This window comes from Falco peregrinus, chromosome 3, assembly GCF_023634155.1.
Source record: "Falco peregrinus isolate bFalPer1 chromosome 3, bFalPer1.pri, whole genome shotgun sequence".
NCBI lineage: Eukaryota > Metazoa > Chordata > Aves > Falconiformes > Falconidae > Falco > Falco peregrinus.
Window position 1 is genome coordinate 71,891,745 of NC_073723.1, and position 18,378 is coordinate 71,910,122.

General features: G+C 39.0%; 1 protein-coding gene across 1 annotated transcript in view; it reads right to left on the minus strand.

Moving 5' to 3' along the window:
• The window catches only part of ERP44 (endoplasmic reticulum protein 44), a 55,466-nt gene that overhangs the window by 36,682 nt on the left and 406 nt on the right, over nt 1-18,378 (minus strand). The window lies entirely within an intron of this gene.

Below are 18,378 nucleotides of genomic sequence, written 5' to 3' on the forward strand. Positions count from 1 at the left end.
TTAAGCATGTGAATGCACTGGCATAGTTTTTGTTTGTATGCACATGCTGTTTTGTTGCAAGTATTAGGTTAGATGTAACTTGTGTACAACTGAAGCAGTAGCTATGGATTAACGATAACAACTGGAGTATTGCTTTAGGCAATATAGGACAATGTAACTCAACATTAATTTTGTTGGCCAACATCCGATGTTCCTACCACAGATGACTTTGCAAACTCATCTTAGTTCCAAAGGCTTTAGCTGCCCCACAAGGTCTCAGTAACCTCTGATCATACCCTTGAAGACCACAGAGTTACTTACCCTGTTTATAACCTTAGATAATGCTTGTTGACACAGAGAATCCACGTAAGCCTCTAGAAAGTGGGAATTTTTTAACTGCTGCACACAGCTCTGCATCAGCATCCATACTTGGAAAGAATTTCCACAGTAAGTCTCAGTGAAATTATTTTCACAGAAAGCTCAGCAGTTTGTATTGTCTAAGTATACCAAACAGATAAGACACCAATTTCTTAAACCCACATGGCTTTTTCTAATACAATTTTATATTAGTAACACAAATCTCATCTAATAGAATAAATTACATGTAACATAGATAAGCATATTATCTGCAATCGGGTAATAGGCTATGTTATTGAGCAGATATACTTAAATACATCAGGAACTGTAGCTGCATTTGTAAATCGCTACAATATACCTTAACTTCCAATGCAAATATTTAACTGCAAAATCAAAGCACAGGGCTTACTAACCAATAAAACCCTCTACTAGACTGTGCTATGTGCAGAAAAAGCAAATTAAAACTTTTTTATAGCATGAATAAAATTTTTGATTGCTTTCTTAACTCTTATTGTGGAAAAACACGGTGCAAGCTGCATATACTGAAACAAAGACCTCAATCTTCATATATTGAAGGTGAAAATGAAATTAAGCTGTATATCCTATTGCCCTTTTATATTAAACAGTAGCAGAAAAATACTAAGACTATGAACACTTTCTCCAAAAGCTGCGCAAAACCTGAGATAATTGAAAAAAGTTTTCCACTAGAAGCATGAAAATTTCTATCTTGTCAAAATACATTCATAACCATGTTCTTAATTGTGGGTGCCGAAACCTTCATAAGTAGGTAGGCTCAGGGGGAAAAAAAATATTCCCTGAAGAAATGTCAGTAACTATGCAAAAGACACTTCAGCTGAAGCTTTCATAAAGGTATAATGCCTGTAAGGAAGAAAACACATTCTTTTGACTCAGTAATCTTGCTCTCCCACGAGATGCAAGAGGGTTTATGATATTACTAGCATTAATACTTAACATGAAGGAATACAAATTCTTATTTAAATTGCTAAGAAGCTACACTGTTTTTCTGAACTTTCACAAGGCCTGTGCTTGATACCCACGGGCAGATAACAAGATATTTTTGAGGAGATAATTTTTGAATGTCAGCTACACACCTTATAAAACAGGTCTTGAACATATGTTCTGAAAAACATTCTGGCTAAAAAAAAAAAAAGTCTTCACAGTTTTTTCACTTTCAAATGCAAACTTTGCACTCCACTGGCCTACAGAAGGACATAGAATGTAACTGGTGAGAAAAAAATATTTTCCAACCAACCTCACAAAACAGCTACAAACTCAATGACGAAAGCACCTTGCAACAAACAATTAAAAAGGAAAATTACCTATGTAAGTACATGTGGAAATAACTCAGGTCACTGCTAATTTTATCCAATATAAAGGCAGTATTTTTATATTTGTGTTTTTTAAATACTTAAACTACTAAAATCTCTGAAGGTAAAACTATGAATGTAATAGTATGAAAGAAAAATTTTCAAAAAATACAGTAGAATATTAAAATACTAAATACTTGAATGTGAAACCGCACAAGTTAGATAAGTGTGTTTGTAACCTACTCACAATCATTTAACACTTTAGAAAAATGACAAAAACTATAGACTAAACCAAATGAATGCAGAAAGCTTTATACACTTACAGAACACATTACTGAGGGGACAAAGTCAGGAATTGAACTGCATTCAAAAAGGTAAAATTTGTGCTTATACAGGGGGAGGAAAGAGGATGTGGCACGTGTTATTTTTACTCTTCTGGTCCTCAGAAATACTGTCAAATAAAGCAGGAATATATTAGCTCAGGTTCCTGGATATTTCTGAAGATAAAACTGCTCATGTTTTTCCTGGAAAATTTAATTTGTAAAGAAAACCTAGTACTCCTGGTCCAGTTTTGATCCCCACTTGAAGTTAAAAATTAGTTCGCCACTTCTGTTGGGAGCCAGTATTAGTTGCTTCTGAGTAACTACAAATTAGCTGACATTGACTCATTCTTTCTAATGAAAGACCTCAAAGCACTGCCCAAAAGACAGTATTATCCTCCTCTGACACACAGCACACCAAACAAAATGCCTGAACAAACCCCCTTCCATTCACTCCCAACCTGGCAGACCTCTGCCAGGCTTCATATCCCTTTTCCAAACAGGAAACAAACACATTTTCAACTTGTCTTCTGCTGACTGTGATGCTGTTCAATTGCCACTCCACACATTCAATTAATGAAGTCCTGTACTACTTTTGGCTGAGATAGTGCTAATTTTTTTCACGGTATCTAGTATAAGACTATCTATGCCTTGGATTTGTGCCGAAAATGGTGTTGATAATATCGGGATGTTTTAGCCATTGTTGAGCCGCACTTACCCAGAGCAAAGGCCTTGTCTGCTCCTCACCCCACCCCACCAGCAAGCAGGCTGGGGGTGCACAAGAAGCTGGGAGGGGACACAGCTGGGACAGCTGACCCCAACTGACCAAAGGGATATTCCGTACCATATGACATCAATGCTCAGCATTAAAAGCTTGGGGAAGAAGAAGGAAGGGGGATGCATTATGCATGATGAAGCCCTGCTTTCCTGGAGATGGCTGAACACCTGCCTGCTGATGGGAAGTGGTGAATTAATTTCTTGTTTTGCTTTGATTGCATGTGTGGCTTTTGCTTTACCTATTGAACTGTCTTTATCTCAACCCACGACTTTTCTCACTTTTACTCTTTTGATTGTCTCCTCCATCCTGACACACGGGAGCGAATGAGCAGCTGTGTGATACTTCATTGCCAGCTGGGGTTAAACCACTACAAGCCCACTGGTTATTCAGGAGATTTAGGTCAACCATTTATCAACATTCCACTCTTATCAGTTAGTGCTGTTAGTTCTTTAACTGAAAACTGAAGAGACAGGCCTATAGATTTAGTAGTGTTTGTTTCCAAGTTTATCATACTTTATACACCACTTTCTTGCAGAGGAGTTTAACAATTTAACTGTGCATAATCTTAAAACTACAAGAAAAGGGAAAAAAACCCAGGTCTTTTTAGTTCTTCACATCTTTATTTTTTAATTCACATAATGAAATAGAGGTCCTGATTTGCAGAGCAAACTATCTGAGGAATACAGAAAATCTATTATTGGAGCATTATGATTTCTAATTAGTAGTACACCTTCAAGGCAGTGAATAAGAACAGTCTTCATTTTCACTTGCTGAACTTTCCATTTACCTTTTCCTCCTGCTGGGAAATCCTAAAGGCACACTACTAAACCACCTTCCTCCTCTACCACAAAATCATTTTATGTTTAGCAACCAGCTCTAGCCCACACCTAATCCAGATTGACATGTTGAAGTTACTACCTGAAGTCCTAGCCCCACAGGACTCTGCAGCTGACTTTCGGTCCCCGAGTACTTTTTTCCTTTATGCATGCCGCTAATCTGCTGCTGCTCTGAGGTCTGCATTAAACTCATGGACAACAGGAAGCAGACGGGTTTACAGCCTGCTGTAGGATGATACAAATTGACAGCAATCCCAGGAGACAGCAACGCCGAGGCTGACAGACATTGTAAGAGCCCCTGAAGTTTGGCTTCAGAGCCATCCATCAGGAGCATCTCGCTGGCAGCATTCCCAGAAGCCCTATAATGAACCACAAAGTTCAGGGCAGGGAGAGATAACAGTAAATAGAGAACGGTGGGGAAAAATAAAAAAAGGACATTATTCACCCTCTCAGTGAGAGCAGTTCAATTCTTAATTGTCACCACTTGATTCCAGACTGTGCCTGAATACTTTCATAATTTAGACTAACTGCTGCCATCCCTGTTGATTAAGCAGGATTTTTGTTAATAATGTAAGCTCCTTTCACTACAAGACTATTGAGACAAAACTGTATTTGTTCAGAACACTAATGATCACTTCTGAGCTATATTTACATTTTCAGAGCAATTTTTAAATTCTTACCAAAATAATCCTTTTTCTGTTATTTTTCTCTCAAAAGCCGTATCTTTAATCAGGGAAATTTTAAACACTCAAAAGAAGCTACCAAAAATAGATTTAATAATTGCAGTGACTACCTTCCATGAGAACAGAGATAAAAATCTAACTCAGCTGATATATGGATATTATATATATATATTAGAAAAGTAAACGTATTTCTTTAGCCTTGATAGACAGTTCTATTTTATAGCGATTTAGCCAAACAGTGCTATAACTGCACAGAGTTTGGTAGAGAGACCACCATATTAAAAAGAGGTAGCACAACAGATTTTTTCCTTCACATATCCTGTCATGTACTCCCATTTCAAGTGTCTGACAGGAATACTCGGTGTAGGTACATGTATTATTAATATTGAAGAACTTTTTGCCAATGAAAATGTTGGGAACAAAAAAACCCAAACACATTCATAATTTAGAACAGTATCTTTGAAACTCCAAATAATATTGATTTGACACTCCAAATCAGAAGAAAACCTCACAGCTAATGGTTTCTACAACTGAACTTAACATACAAGCAAAGGACCTGTAGGATTGCTGTGCATGACTGGGAATGATTCATAGCTGCAAAGATATCTATCTCCATGGCCTGTTACCACAGCACCAAACATTCCCAGAAAAAATGGGAAAGTTAACCTCAATAGCTTGTGAACTACTATAAGAAGACACAAGATATTCATTCAAAAAGTCCATTGCAGAGATGAAAATTAAACCTCATTAACACAATGTGCAATTCAATGCATTGCATTTTTTCCATAAAGCTATTAGTAGCAGAATCATGCACCCAAACACAATTTTAAAGCTTAAATCTCTGGGCACAAACTTATGGATAATTTTCTTTTATAGAAATGTTTAAGTCGGGGCTCAAAAAATGACAAAGCATGTCTAAAAAAAGAAAGATTCACAAGAGGTAAGACCTATAATTTATTTTCAGTTGAACTACTTCTAATTTTCAGTTATTTCTCTTGGCCTGGAGGGAAAAGGGCAATCTCTACTGAGGACCTTAATGCACCAGTTTACTTGTCTTAAACACCCATTTAAAGGCAACACAGTCCATATACCTACAAAGATGTAAATAGGTGTCTGAACAACTGTATTACTTCATGAATAATGTTTAGTAGACTGCTCCACATCCTCAGAAATGTGAACCTACCTTAAAGGCTGTTTCACATTTTTAAAGCCATGAATTTAGCTCCCCAGGAAACTACTGAAAATTCTGAATCTTTATAGATACTTCCTTTACCAAGCTTCTTCTCTTACACAAGAAGCTAGAATTCCTCTGAAAAAAGAAAGGTATAATTTGTACAGCTTAGGAAAAAACCTCATGTTCTGATAACTCTTCCTTTCTTTCACATATCTACAAACTGCTCTGATTATCTGGCAACACCACACAGATGCACTTTGAAGAAGGAATAAACCACTTAAAATACAAAGGCAATTTCCAAAATTATTAATGCAAGTTAAGCAGCTGTTGCTGTGTGTGAAAGCCAGCACCTATAAGCTAAAGCTGTGATCCAGCAATACAAAATAAAGGGTATCTCGGTCTTGTCAAGGCTTTGATAAGGCTAACACTGCAGAATAGTTTGCTGCCCCTTTTTACTACGGAAAAAGGCCTGTTCCCTATTTCAGCCACCGCTATGCTATTACACGTAAAATCTATTACCGTAAGTGCTCATTGTAGAGAGTTTAAATCTTGGAGGTTGTGTTCTTTAATGCCATTCCTCACATTACAGATCACACATGTAACCTTGAAATGCAAATAATTTCTAAATACTTTCCTCTCTGCATTTGAAGATAAATCAAATACCATTTTTGCACTTATAATATTTTTGAAATTATTTTGATGCATAGCATTAGAGAAGAAATTGTGTGTCGTTTCATACAAATTGTCAAGTCCAACCAGAAGGCTTATTAGGAACTGTGTTTTGCGAGCCACATGGAACATTACAGAAAACAACATACTATCCTGTTACTCCTTATGACCTTCCACAGTCTTTCCTGTGCCCTTTATTCTAGTCTTGACACACAGGGCTACCACAGAACAAGAAATCAGAATTATTATTTTTTTTCCACATAACATATATATACACATGTGCGTTTTGTTCATTCTTGGACTAACAATGAAAACTAAAATGTATCCAAAACTTTTTATGTTATTCTGTGGAAGGAGTGGCCATAGAATTCAGAATCTCTCCTTCAAAGCATAATCTTAAAATGAAGAAACCAAAAGTAGCATTTTCATGAGAAACTGTATTTACCATGTCACATGAACATGCTACCTTGGAATAATCTGGATTGAACATGTAAATTGATAACTGAATTTGCCATACTCGCTGCCTACATACATTCTACTGCTTTAAAAACAAGACACTTTCTATTTTGGTATATTTTAATACAAATCAGTATTATTGTTCAACAAGACAAATACCAACTCATTTCAAGTGAAATGCTCAGCTTCAACACCTACTCACTTTTTGCTGCTTATCCTTTTATTAACCATACAATCAACCTGCAATACTGAATACATTTTTACTCTTCTGCTCCAAAACATTGTTACCTATCTCTTTGCAGAAAGGTGGGAACTGTAAGCAAAGACAGGGCTGTTGAGTTTTACCTTTCAGGCTGGAACTTGTTTTAAAAGTAGGTATGAACTACTGAAACCAACTGCTCAAATGCAGATATAAGGGCTATAATAAACATGTATAAACAAGCCCTCCATGATAGAAATACCTAAGAACCAATTTAGATAAAATAGCAGTCAGATGGCACAACAAAAGTGCAGCATTGGAGAAATGTGCATTTTGCATATTCTTATCAGCATTTATAAATGAAATATCACAACTCTGCAAGTCCTGAGGTGCAGGATCCATACAGCTTTAAACTATACAGCTGAAGCATTGGATTTAAAAAAAAAAAAAAAAAAAGCAAGACAACAAAAAAGAGCAGTAATAGTGACAATTAGACAAACAAAATACTAAGGTGAAAAATACAGGTAGGGTCATTCTCACCCAGTCCACCCAAAGGGAAGCAAAACATACTGGTTTACTTACCACTTGAAAGACAACCTAAAAGGAATACAAGTGAACAAACCAGTCTCTGATAACACTATTTCAATTGTACTGTTCATATTAGTGCTGCTGCTTATTTGTACTACTGAATAACCTCAGTTTGAAAGCATAGAACCACAGCCAGCTTGATTTGCCTCATCCTTATTTGATGATGAAGGCAATGATGATTAGAAGTAAACAGCAGAGCAACACTCCCTAAAAAATACAGCAAACCTACACAAAACAATTAGCAGTTCAAGTTAAATACTCTCCCAGTTTTAGCATTACATGGTCATGCTGCCCCCTGCAACCTCAGCCAGAACTAACACACACATGAATACGCATGAAACCACCCCGGCTTACTAACCTCAGATCTCGAGCTTTTAGCAATACTACTTCCAGTATCACTAAGACCCTTCTTGTGCTACAAATACTTTTTTTCTTCCTTGACCATGATCGAGATGCCACATTTCCTCACATTACCTCCTAGTATTTCAGCAGGATGTTAAGATTTTGTTAACTATCAAGACAACTACGGTACTTTGTGACACAGCTGTCTGTAGCATACAAAGCCATTTTTCCATACATTAAACCCATTTGAGATTCAGTCTTGTGTTGCTGCCTCTCCTCCCTCTTTTTCTGAGGAATCACACCTTTGAATTTTGAAAATAAAAACTTTCTAAAATACAATGGGGTTTTGCTGCATCAGCTTCTCATTCCGTTAAGAACTCTGAACTTTAGAACAAATCAATTTAAAACATCATCTAAATTTCTGTTACTTTATTTTCTTTTCTTCATTCCAGGCAAATCTGTGATGTACACTCCATAAACTTGCATTCTACATGCAAACTCCAATCATAGTATATTGAAGCTCCCTGGCAATCCATTAGCTTGTCTCTAACAAATGCTTTGCCTCAATTTTTAGGTTACTATTTATTATTTGCTACCTTAAAATGACATATGAGAAGACAAGGGATAAGATCTTTCTGATTAAGCAGTAATAGAAATACTACTCCACAGCTGCATTCTAATTGACACATTGGCATTGGAAAAATTTCTTGATTTAAATGAGGAAAAAAAAAAAGATAAATTTTACAATTAATCCATTAGGTATCTTCTACAGAAGAACATTGATTAAAGCAATGCTACCTGAATCTGAAGAGAAAAATTCACCTTTGGGACCACAGATGCATGTAGCTTGAAGAATGAATGGCTAACCTCAGAGCATGTAAAAGCTATTTTCTTTCTACCCTAAACAGCTGCGAACGGTCTGCACACATGCAGTCAATTTATCCTGGATAACCCTGGACAGCAGAAGAGTAAAGGATGCAGAGCATAGGACATGCCACAGATATTCTGAAATGCACGAAAGAACATGATACAGACATACCCCATTGCTGGTTTACATCGCCCAAGGAATATTAACCCAGCCAGCTTCAGGCTGACTCCCACAATAATATTAAAGCAAGTATTCCAGACTGGTCCTAAAAATAATGTGAACACATTCACATGGTACAGTGCTTGAACTGGTAGCAAGTATCAAACATTCTGGCTCTGTAATTAACGAGCTACATGTAGCAAGCTTACTGTTCTCAACAGAGAGGACTGCTGCAACCAAAATTGTTACCAAAATCCTCAGCAAGGTATCACAGCTACGCATTGGCTTATTTTAAAATAATGTTGAAGAGCTTTGCAATGCCAATTTTATGTTTTTGCCTATTTTTGCCCTAGTTTATCAAATTCTGCTGGCCTATATTGACAGGAAAAATACTTAAAAAAAGTCTCTCCCCCCTGCAATTATACATTCTTAACCAAAGCAGTTTTAAATGTCATTCAAAGGTAATTCCTGAGAGGCCCACACACTTGCTGAGCTCCCTTCACTAATTAACGGCTCATTAGTAGGAAAGAACCCCTAACTGTTCACCCCCCTGCTCCCCTCCCACACCACATACTGTCTTAATTACCTTTGTGAAGCAACTGATTTGTCTTTCAGTCATTCTATCCAAAATCCCAAGTGAATTGACTCAACAGGGAGAAGAAAAAAAAAAGTATTTTCATACACACATTTATGAAATTTCATAATTTTTATGATTGGCAAAGCCTTTAGGGGCTAAGTGTTGCCAGCAAAACTTAAGAAAGTGGATTTCAATAAACTGTAAGAGACAGAAGTGATAGACAGTGACTAAAGGAACAAAAAGCTCTTCTTGGGATTACAAAAGTGGATACATCATTGAAAAGCTTTCTCTTTGTGAAGCTTTTGAGAAAGTTAATTATATCACTTCATAATCACGACAGCTATGGGAAACAGCATAACACCATCACAGCTGTTGTCTTTTTTTTGAGACCGATGGAACAGGCACCTATTCCCTGGCTTTCAAAATACATCCTTGCAGAGTTCCTAATGAACAAGTTCTCTCCATGTTTATGCCCAATTTGCCACATGAATCCACTTGGAGATGAAATGTAGGCTTCACTGACAGTTATCTTGCAACAGAGATTAGATTGCTTTTCCTCTCTCCACTTTTCTTCATAAATCCATAAAAATAAAACCCAAAAAAGCTGACATCCTTACAGACTGGTTTTTGTATGCACCTTGAAACACTGCAACAAACAAGCAAGAATCACTGATGACCCACATGGCAGAAGACACACTAGCTGCAAAAAGTATTGCAAGGAACCAGGTCACTCACTGTACCCTATTTCTAGGGCTCCACCTTCTGCTCAGGTTCCCCTTCCATGAACACCATTTAGGCTACAAAGTTTCCGTGATTAAAGAAACTGATGCCATAGAAAAGTATCTTCTTTTGAAACTGAATGCAGCAAAATCATACACCTGAAATCTCCTTGTGGGTTAGCATATCCTTAACATTGGTCCTAAAGTGAAGCAGTTGGGAGACTCCAACACATAAAATGTAACTTGCATCTTCCAGGAAACAAGACATCAGGATCTCCAGTGTTTCATTTCATTGCCACTGCTAATGAAACTTGCAGATCTAGGTCACCAATGATTGGGGCTTACGCTAATTCCCATCTATAATCTACTACTATACTTATTTTTTAATAAGTAAAATGTTACCTTTGCAGAACCCTGAAAAAAAAAAAAGACAAAAACTGTACACACTCAGGTATTAATAATAATACAGTCCATTCACTGAACATGGAAAGGGATCAAAACAACCTCTTCAAAGCACAAAAACAATCCACCATGTGGAAAGTAGGTATGCCAAGAGATCTACATGGTTTAACACAATTTCTGGATGACTTTTTTTGTTTGGTTGGTTTTGTGAAAAAAAAATAAAAAAATACACAGAAGGTTGAGGTAAGAAAATAAACACTTGGTAGGAGTATAGAAACATTGCTTGAGCAGGCAGGATGAAAATAGAAAAGCCCAGGCTCAGCTGGAGTTGAAACTAGAGAGGGAGGGTTAAGGGTAACACAAAGTTTCTACAGATATGCTGGCAACCAAAGGGAGACTAAGGCCTGCTGCTCAACTAGCAGGGGACGTAGTGACAAAGGACATGGAAAAGGCTTAGATACTCAATGTTGTCTTCATCTAATTTTCTCCTGATGAGGTCTGAGCCTAGTAGCAGAGTACCACAGACGTGAAGCATTACCCACATGAGTGAAAGACCAACTTAGAAAGCTCTTAGGCAAGCTGGACATACACAGAACCACAGAACAGATCAAATACATTTTCCTGGGTCCCCAGGAAGATTATGAAGACAAATTTTCTTTCCAGAAGCCACATCCGTCCAGCACGGCTTTAAAATAAGTAGCTCAATCTGTTTTCTGTAGTGAGATGATTAGCTCTGTAAGTGAACGAAGAGTACTAGACACTGTTTGTCTTGACTTTAGCAAGTTTCTAATGCACTGTCTCAAACTGTCCTTAGACCTAAATTGGCAACACATGAACTGAATAAGCGAACTATAAAATAAGTGACACAGCAGCTGGACCGCTGGGCACAAAGGGCTGTAACCAAAGAAACCATGTCCAACTGGTCTCTAATGGAGTTTCTCCAGATGAATATTGGGTGTAAGGTTTGTCTTTACTAATAACCAGAATGATGGAACAGAGTGCCCCCTTAGCAAACTTCCTGAGGATACTGAACTGGGTGAAGTGGCTTATATGCTAGAGGAGAGATCTGTTATTCAGAGACCCCAACTGAATGGAGAGATGGCCTGGCAAGAACCTCAAGTTCCACAAAGGCCAAGTCCGGCATCTTGGGTGCAGTAACCCCATACAGGCTGGGAGCCAACCAGACAGAAAACAGCTCTGCAGGAAAAGACAGGAGGAACAAGTTGAACAGGAGTCAGCACTGTCCCCCTTGCAGCAAAGACAACTACATACTGGGCTGCATTAGCAAAAGTGTAGTCAGCAGACCAAGCAAAGTGATTCTTCCCTTTCAATTGGCACTTGTGGGACCACATCCGAACGATTCTGTCTAGCTTTAGGATTGCCTGAAAAAGACATTAACACATAGTAGGGAAGTCCAACAAATGGCTATGAAGATGAATGGTGGCTGAGACAACTGCATTTGTCCAGCCTTAAGGAGAGGAAGCTATTACTGCTGGGACCAGTGACCTAGTTGGAGGTTATAGAGAAGGCAGAGCCAGACTCTGCTCAAAGATGCACAGTGATAGGACAAGAGGCAATGGACATGAGCTGCAGCTCCAAATAGATTTTTCAGATAAAACTTTCAACAAGGTTCTGATCAAGCACAAAACAGGTGCCCAGAGAAGTTGTAGAACCTCCATCCTTGGAGGTGTTCAACTGGAAAAAAACCTGAGCAACCTCATCTAAGTTAGTTTTGCATTGAGCAGGGAGTAAGACCAGATGACTTTTATAGGTCCCTTTCCCATTTAAATGATCAGACTTCCAGTGGCAATCAAAACCCAAAACTCTGCAACTTGACCCTATGAAGTAAATACATCTAGACTCTTGGTACTCCTCTTCATCAAAGCTTTCTTGCTGAAGCCAAACTAAAGTAGATCAAGAAACAAGAGGAGGGAAGAAACCCAAAACATTTACTACAATAAAACCCAGCAACAGGGGATTTACTGTGTTTACCAGAAACCTCATGATGCATACACTGTTACTTGGAAACCAGTTATTTGCTGAAGGTATGCATAGAGCACCTGCATTCAGATAACCAGGTATGATGTTCTGTCCTCGCTGCTTTCACTATTTCAATTGGTATATGGTTTCAGACACCGACCACTGCACTTCACATTTTTCTTATTGCCACTGCAGACAACAAGATAACATTTATGTTCTATCAGCTACACAAAGAGCGGATCTTGTGAATCACTACCAGATTTACCTGAAAGAGCTTCCAGGTTTGGTGTGTTCCTAGAAGAAGCTGCAAATAACAGGTGCTTATCTGGAGAGCCCAGTACTGGAACTTTGCAGATGTTTTAATGGCATGAATAGCTCTTAGCATGAAAGGGTATATTATCAAGGTAGTCAGTTTATCAGTAGCAGCATACATGAAAAAAGGAAAAAATTATGGAACACTCTTGCAATATACATTGTCACTTTTTGTAGGGCACTTTTGTAATCACCACAGTAATTTAATATGGACAGTGTCCTACAGCTAGTTTGGAGAAATACAACAACCTTGACTGGCAGTGAAAAAATATTCTGTGTTATTGTTGAGTATAACAATAGTTTTACAGAACAAACCTTAAGGTAAAACAGAATACCTGAAAGACAGTAAATTAAAAAAAACCTGAAGTTAATAAAACTTCTAAAATCTCAATTATGATTTTTTTTAAAATTAAGATTATATGAGCAGTTGACATTACTAACAGTTTTCAAAAAGAAAATCACATATGTTCCTACCAATGGTTAGCATGCTTCTGATGAACGAAGACATACCAGGGAGGAAAGAAGTGCAAAGGCAGAACTCTCAGAAGAAAATCTGATCTCCTTTCCTAATTCTCTGAAATGCACCTGCTCTTTATTTCTCAGGGGAGCTCTCTTCAGTTTAGAGTTTTGGAAGAAAATATTCTTTAGGCTCTGACATCTATACGCTATATTGCTTCTGCTTACTTTCCCAAATATTCCTGTGTTTCTCCTCTAAATCACTAGGGAACTCACTCTCAAATGGAAGGGATAAGGTATTGCTAATGCATCCAAAACCACTCCATTACTGAAGCACCTTATTAATTCAATGTATCTCTGGACTCTCTTGAAGAGCTTTTGAAGCAGCTCTGGTACAAAATTTACAGTGTATTTGTACACTTGCTTTTTGCATGAGACAACTCCCTTCACGCAAAACAAAATATCTGGAAACTATACAAGTGAGGCTTACAAAAGAGCCTCTAGAGGTAAACAATGGATCCTCCCGGACAGCAGCATGTAATCCTTAAGTTTTTTTTTAAAAAATAGGTCTGATTAAAAAACAGGGGATAACTCCTGAGTACATAACCAGTGGAAACTCTGCTTTCCCAATAAAGCAATATGAAGACTAGTCTCTTGCTTAAGAAAGCTGTCTTGCCAAAAACCCCCAAAGTATATTATCAAGGAGAACAGTAAGGATATCAAAAGAACAACTAAGGAGTGTGTCACTACAGAGTTCTTCAGCTGCCAGCAACAGGATTTTCTGACATCCTTATGTCAATTACTCATTCATGGTTTTTTTCCAGTGTCATCTGAGTCTTCTGTTTGAAGAATCAGTTCAGTTTCTTCTCTCTTCCCTCCTAAGCACTCCAAACAGGAAACTTACCCAACACATGACATAGCAAGAAGAATGCAATTCTTCTTCATAGCAAGAGTTCAAGCTCCCTCTACTCCCCACCCTCCTACCCAGCTCAGAGAAAGGTCCTCAGTGAAATAACTCCTATTTCACTCTTTAGAGGTCATGACAGGTGATGGAGAACTCAGAACTCCTATGCTACTCTTTCATTGTATAAGGCTCAGTGGTCTAAAAATTTGCCTGTAACTACAATCTTTGACTAATGCTCAAATTCAAAATACTACATTTTGAGCAGGATTCCTGACTATAAAATTTGTTTGTTAATACACATGCAGAGCGGCAAATGCACCAAAATATACTCTATACATAATATGTACAGAGAGTTCAATTTCTCTTCGGGCAACTTACTAAATGCTTACTCCAGCATTTAACTTTTTTAAAAATTAATTTTAAAAATATTTAAATTAAGTCAAAAGACAATTTTATTTCATTTTACTTTCACTATTTGGGTACTTGGTGTCATACTAACAAGATATGAAATACAGTGGTAGTAAAAGAAGAAACAGAAATACTACCCTGAAGTATTTTTTCCTATTAAAAGTTTAATAGGAAATTCAAAAGTTCATTCACTAGTACCTCTTAAAAGTTACTGCTTTTAACAGCTGCAATCGCATTGCTATGTAAGCAGTATTTTGAAAGCCTCACTAAAAATATAGAACATTAAAGTGTAAGACCAACCGTAACACTAAATATTATCTGCCAATGATAAACTGCATCAACTTACAAGAGCATACGTGACAGCGAGGCTACTGTATCACAAATGGAATATATACTAGGCTTTCCTAATAACCCCAAGTGAAGGCAAGCTACTAATTAGAAAACTAGGTAAGCTTTAAGACTCAGAAAACTCCAGCATTTCACATTCTCAGAACACAAGAGGACAAACAAGCTCTTCCAAAGGTGTTACCAAATACATTAAGAAGTAGCTGTTCTCAGTTTGCCCGCAACACCTTTCCAAACAAGCTATAAAGAAAAGGTATAGTAGTGGTGCTTTGAATCTTAATAAACCTCCACAGACTGAAGTGCAAGAACTGGAAAATCCTTTTACAGTTGGTTGCAGGGGGGTGAAAAACGAACAAAAAAAACCCACAGAGAACTTCCCCCTTCATTTCCCTTACTATCAGTTGGTGGTTTCCTCTAGTCACATCTAGTGCTCAGGGACACTGCACATGACCCTCCCAGTGAAGTACTAAGCAATATGACAGATGTCTGTCAAACATGCAGAAGAAGCATGTGCAACTGAGTGTCTCATTTTAGAACTTCCTTTATAGGCAAGGTATACACATCTGCAAGTAGAGGCAAACCTACAGAACTATTGGTTAGAGCAAAGCCAAAGAACCACACCCTTCCTCACAGGAGAATGCGATGACCCACTGTCCCATAAGCATTTATTCCACTATCTTGGATTAATCTTAAAGATCTGTCCCACCAAGTATTATGCAATATACCAATGTGGCTGAAACATCTTAATCTACTAGTACAAGGGGTCACATCTCTTATTTCAGTCTTGCAGTCAGCTGTACACAATCCTTTACAGCTTGTGCTGTGTGCTGCTCGTCCCTTCACTCAGCTCCCGTGTTGCAGATGCAGGGGTCATGCCAGTCAGTACTTCCCCTGTTGTCTGTCCAGCCCCTTTTCATCTCCCAGCAGCCCAGTACAATGCTAGCACATGAGGATGAAAAGCTGGAAGGCAAAAGGGTTTGTGCTGGGACTGGTAGGTATCCCTGTAGTAATGCTCTGCACCACAATCTCCATCCTTGCAACCCAAACTTCAGTGAGACCAGGGAGAAGAACAGAGTAAGACCCAAAGCCCTCTAACATTTTAGTGATTTCCTACTGTCAAACTTCTTTACCCAAAAGAACTTTTTTTGATATTGACATTGTATCTTTTCTTCCTTTTGCAGCATTTGAATTTTCCCATCTAGAAGAGAAATATGCTCATCCAGAAGTCTGGAAATGTAAATATTTTCTTTTAACTTCATTGCTATTACTAAACAAGGCCAACTTAGTGAGCTGTTTTCACAGCTACGTATCACTTGATTCTGTTCTAGGAACCATTGAATTAACACTAGTAAACTCACTTATCCACAAAACAGGCCAACTGCCATGCCCAAAGAGGCTCTGCTAGATGGCACATCTGTTGGATGAGGAGCAGAAAGCTCTCCCAAACCTTACCGACCAAGATCAAGGCTACATTGCTGGTATTAAGTATTCAAGCCTGTCGGTTACAAGAAAAAAAAACCTCACCAGAACTTTAAACCTAATCTGGTAGACCTTACTGGATTCTCTGAACCCCACAAGAAAACAAACTCTGTACTTTGTAAAAGAGTTTTTCGGCCATTTTAAAGAAAAAGGATTCCCACCCACTCCCAGTTTGCTCAGGACAACTCTTCCAGAGCTCTTAACAAATCTACTAAAAAGAATGACTCATTGGCCAAGAATGTAACTAGGCACCTTTCAACACAGGGCCACATCTGATATGATGCTGAAGAATCGCACAAATAACATTTATGTATAATCATATTTTTTTACAAAAATCAACTCTGATCTGCATTTTTCTTGAGGTTTTAGGTATACAGTTCTTTTTAATCATATTTGAAATGTGTTTAAGTGACCCATACACAAAGAAATAGCAACTGAAACACTGGGAAATTTCAGATCTTAGCCATTTCCTATTTTTTTAGTTGGCAAACATAGATCTAACTGATGCATATTAAGTCTGCATTGATCAACAGTACCGTGAAAACAGAAAAACACTTTCACAAAGTCACATCCACATTTTCAAACTTGTACTTGCCCGTTTAAGTGGCATTTTAAAAAAGTACATACTCCTTGGTTTTGTTCATTGGAGTCTGTACTTAAAACAATGGTGAAAACCAACCTAGCACAGATATGACTGGAAAATACTGGGTTCTTCACTTTAATCTCTCATATGGTGAGCTAACTTACTATAAATAGCAATCTACACATAAACATTACGAATGTGTTTTTTCAAACCTTACTGAATACATATACTTAGTAACCCTAAAACTACAGCAAATTTGTAATAATTTAACCAGAACATATCCAGGTAGAAGTGCACAATTCAAAGGGATAGTGAGTAATTGTTCATTAAATACCTGTCCTCCTATTTCCAATTAATTCATTAGCAGCTATATTACTATGTATTTCCCTTTGAATCCCCAAAACTCCATCTACCTTTACCTACAATTATTCCTTCATTTTCCATCCAATTTTATTCTCCAAGATGTTTTATACTTAAAATTGATTAAACACATTACTATCTTCACACCAAATCCTATTAACCTTACTCACACAAGTCTCCTTTAACTCTGCAAGTCACTTATGCTACGGATGGCCCAGAATCTGGCCTGATACAACTCTGGAAAAGTCAGAATCGCTACATCAGCCTGCTAAAGAAAAAAAAAAAAAAAAGATGGAAGTACAACGCAGACAAGTTATCTCCACAAAACACACACACCAGTGATTGCATTTGTGTGTGCAAAGCCGGAAGGTAGCTCAGGTCATGCATGTAATACTAGCCTGAAAAAAAAAATAATGTTGTAGCCTGACAACTAAAGATAAATGTGACGACTGTGCAAGACAGCTCGGGAACTTTTCCCAGCTTCTGCCACAGAGCTCGAATGGGTTACTTCACCGCAGGCGTGCTCACGGGAAGGGAGTACAAGCAGCCCCGTCTCCACCCGGGCACGGGAACCCGCACCCCTCAGTTCCAGCGGGGCAGCACCTGAAACGCAGGCGACAGGCAGCGGGCTGCAGAGAGGCACCGTTATGGCATTTCCCTCCCGGCAGCCGCGGCTCCGGGTCCCACTCCTGCCCGAGGGGCTGCGCGGCCCCGCTCCCTCCCCGCGCTTTCCCTCTCCGGCTCCTGAAGCGGGGAGGCGCGACGCCGGCCTCCTCCGCCGGGGAACCGAGATGAGGTCCCGTCGCCCACCAGGCCTACGACCCGGGCCCGCGGCGGCTTCGCAGCCTCGGCCCTCAGAGCGCCGAGCCCAGGCCCGGCCCCGCCCCGCAGCCGGCCCGTTCCGGGTGCGCAGCCTATCAGCCTCGGCCACAACACCGGGCTCCGCCAACCGGGGCCGCTCCCGCAGCTGCCGCTCGCCTCCCTCCCCTCCCCCGCCGAGCAGGTGCCGGCGGAGCGGCCCCGGCCCTCGGCGAGGCGACGGGAGGCACCGCAGCGGGATGGTGGGCCGCCACCCGGCCCGAGGCACGTTCTCGGCGCGCACAAGCGGGGTGTGCCG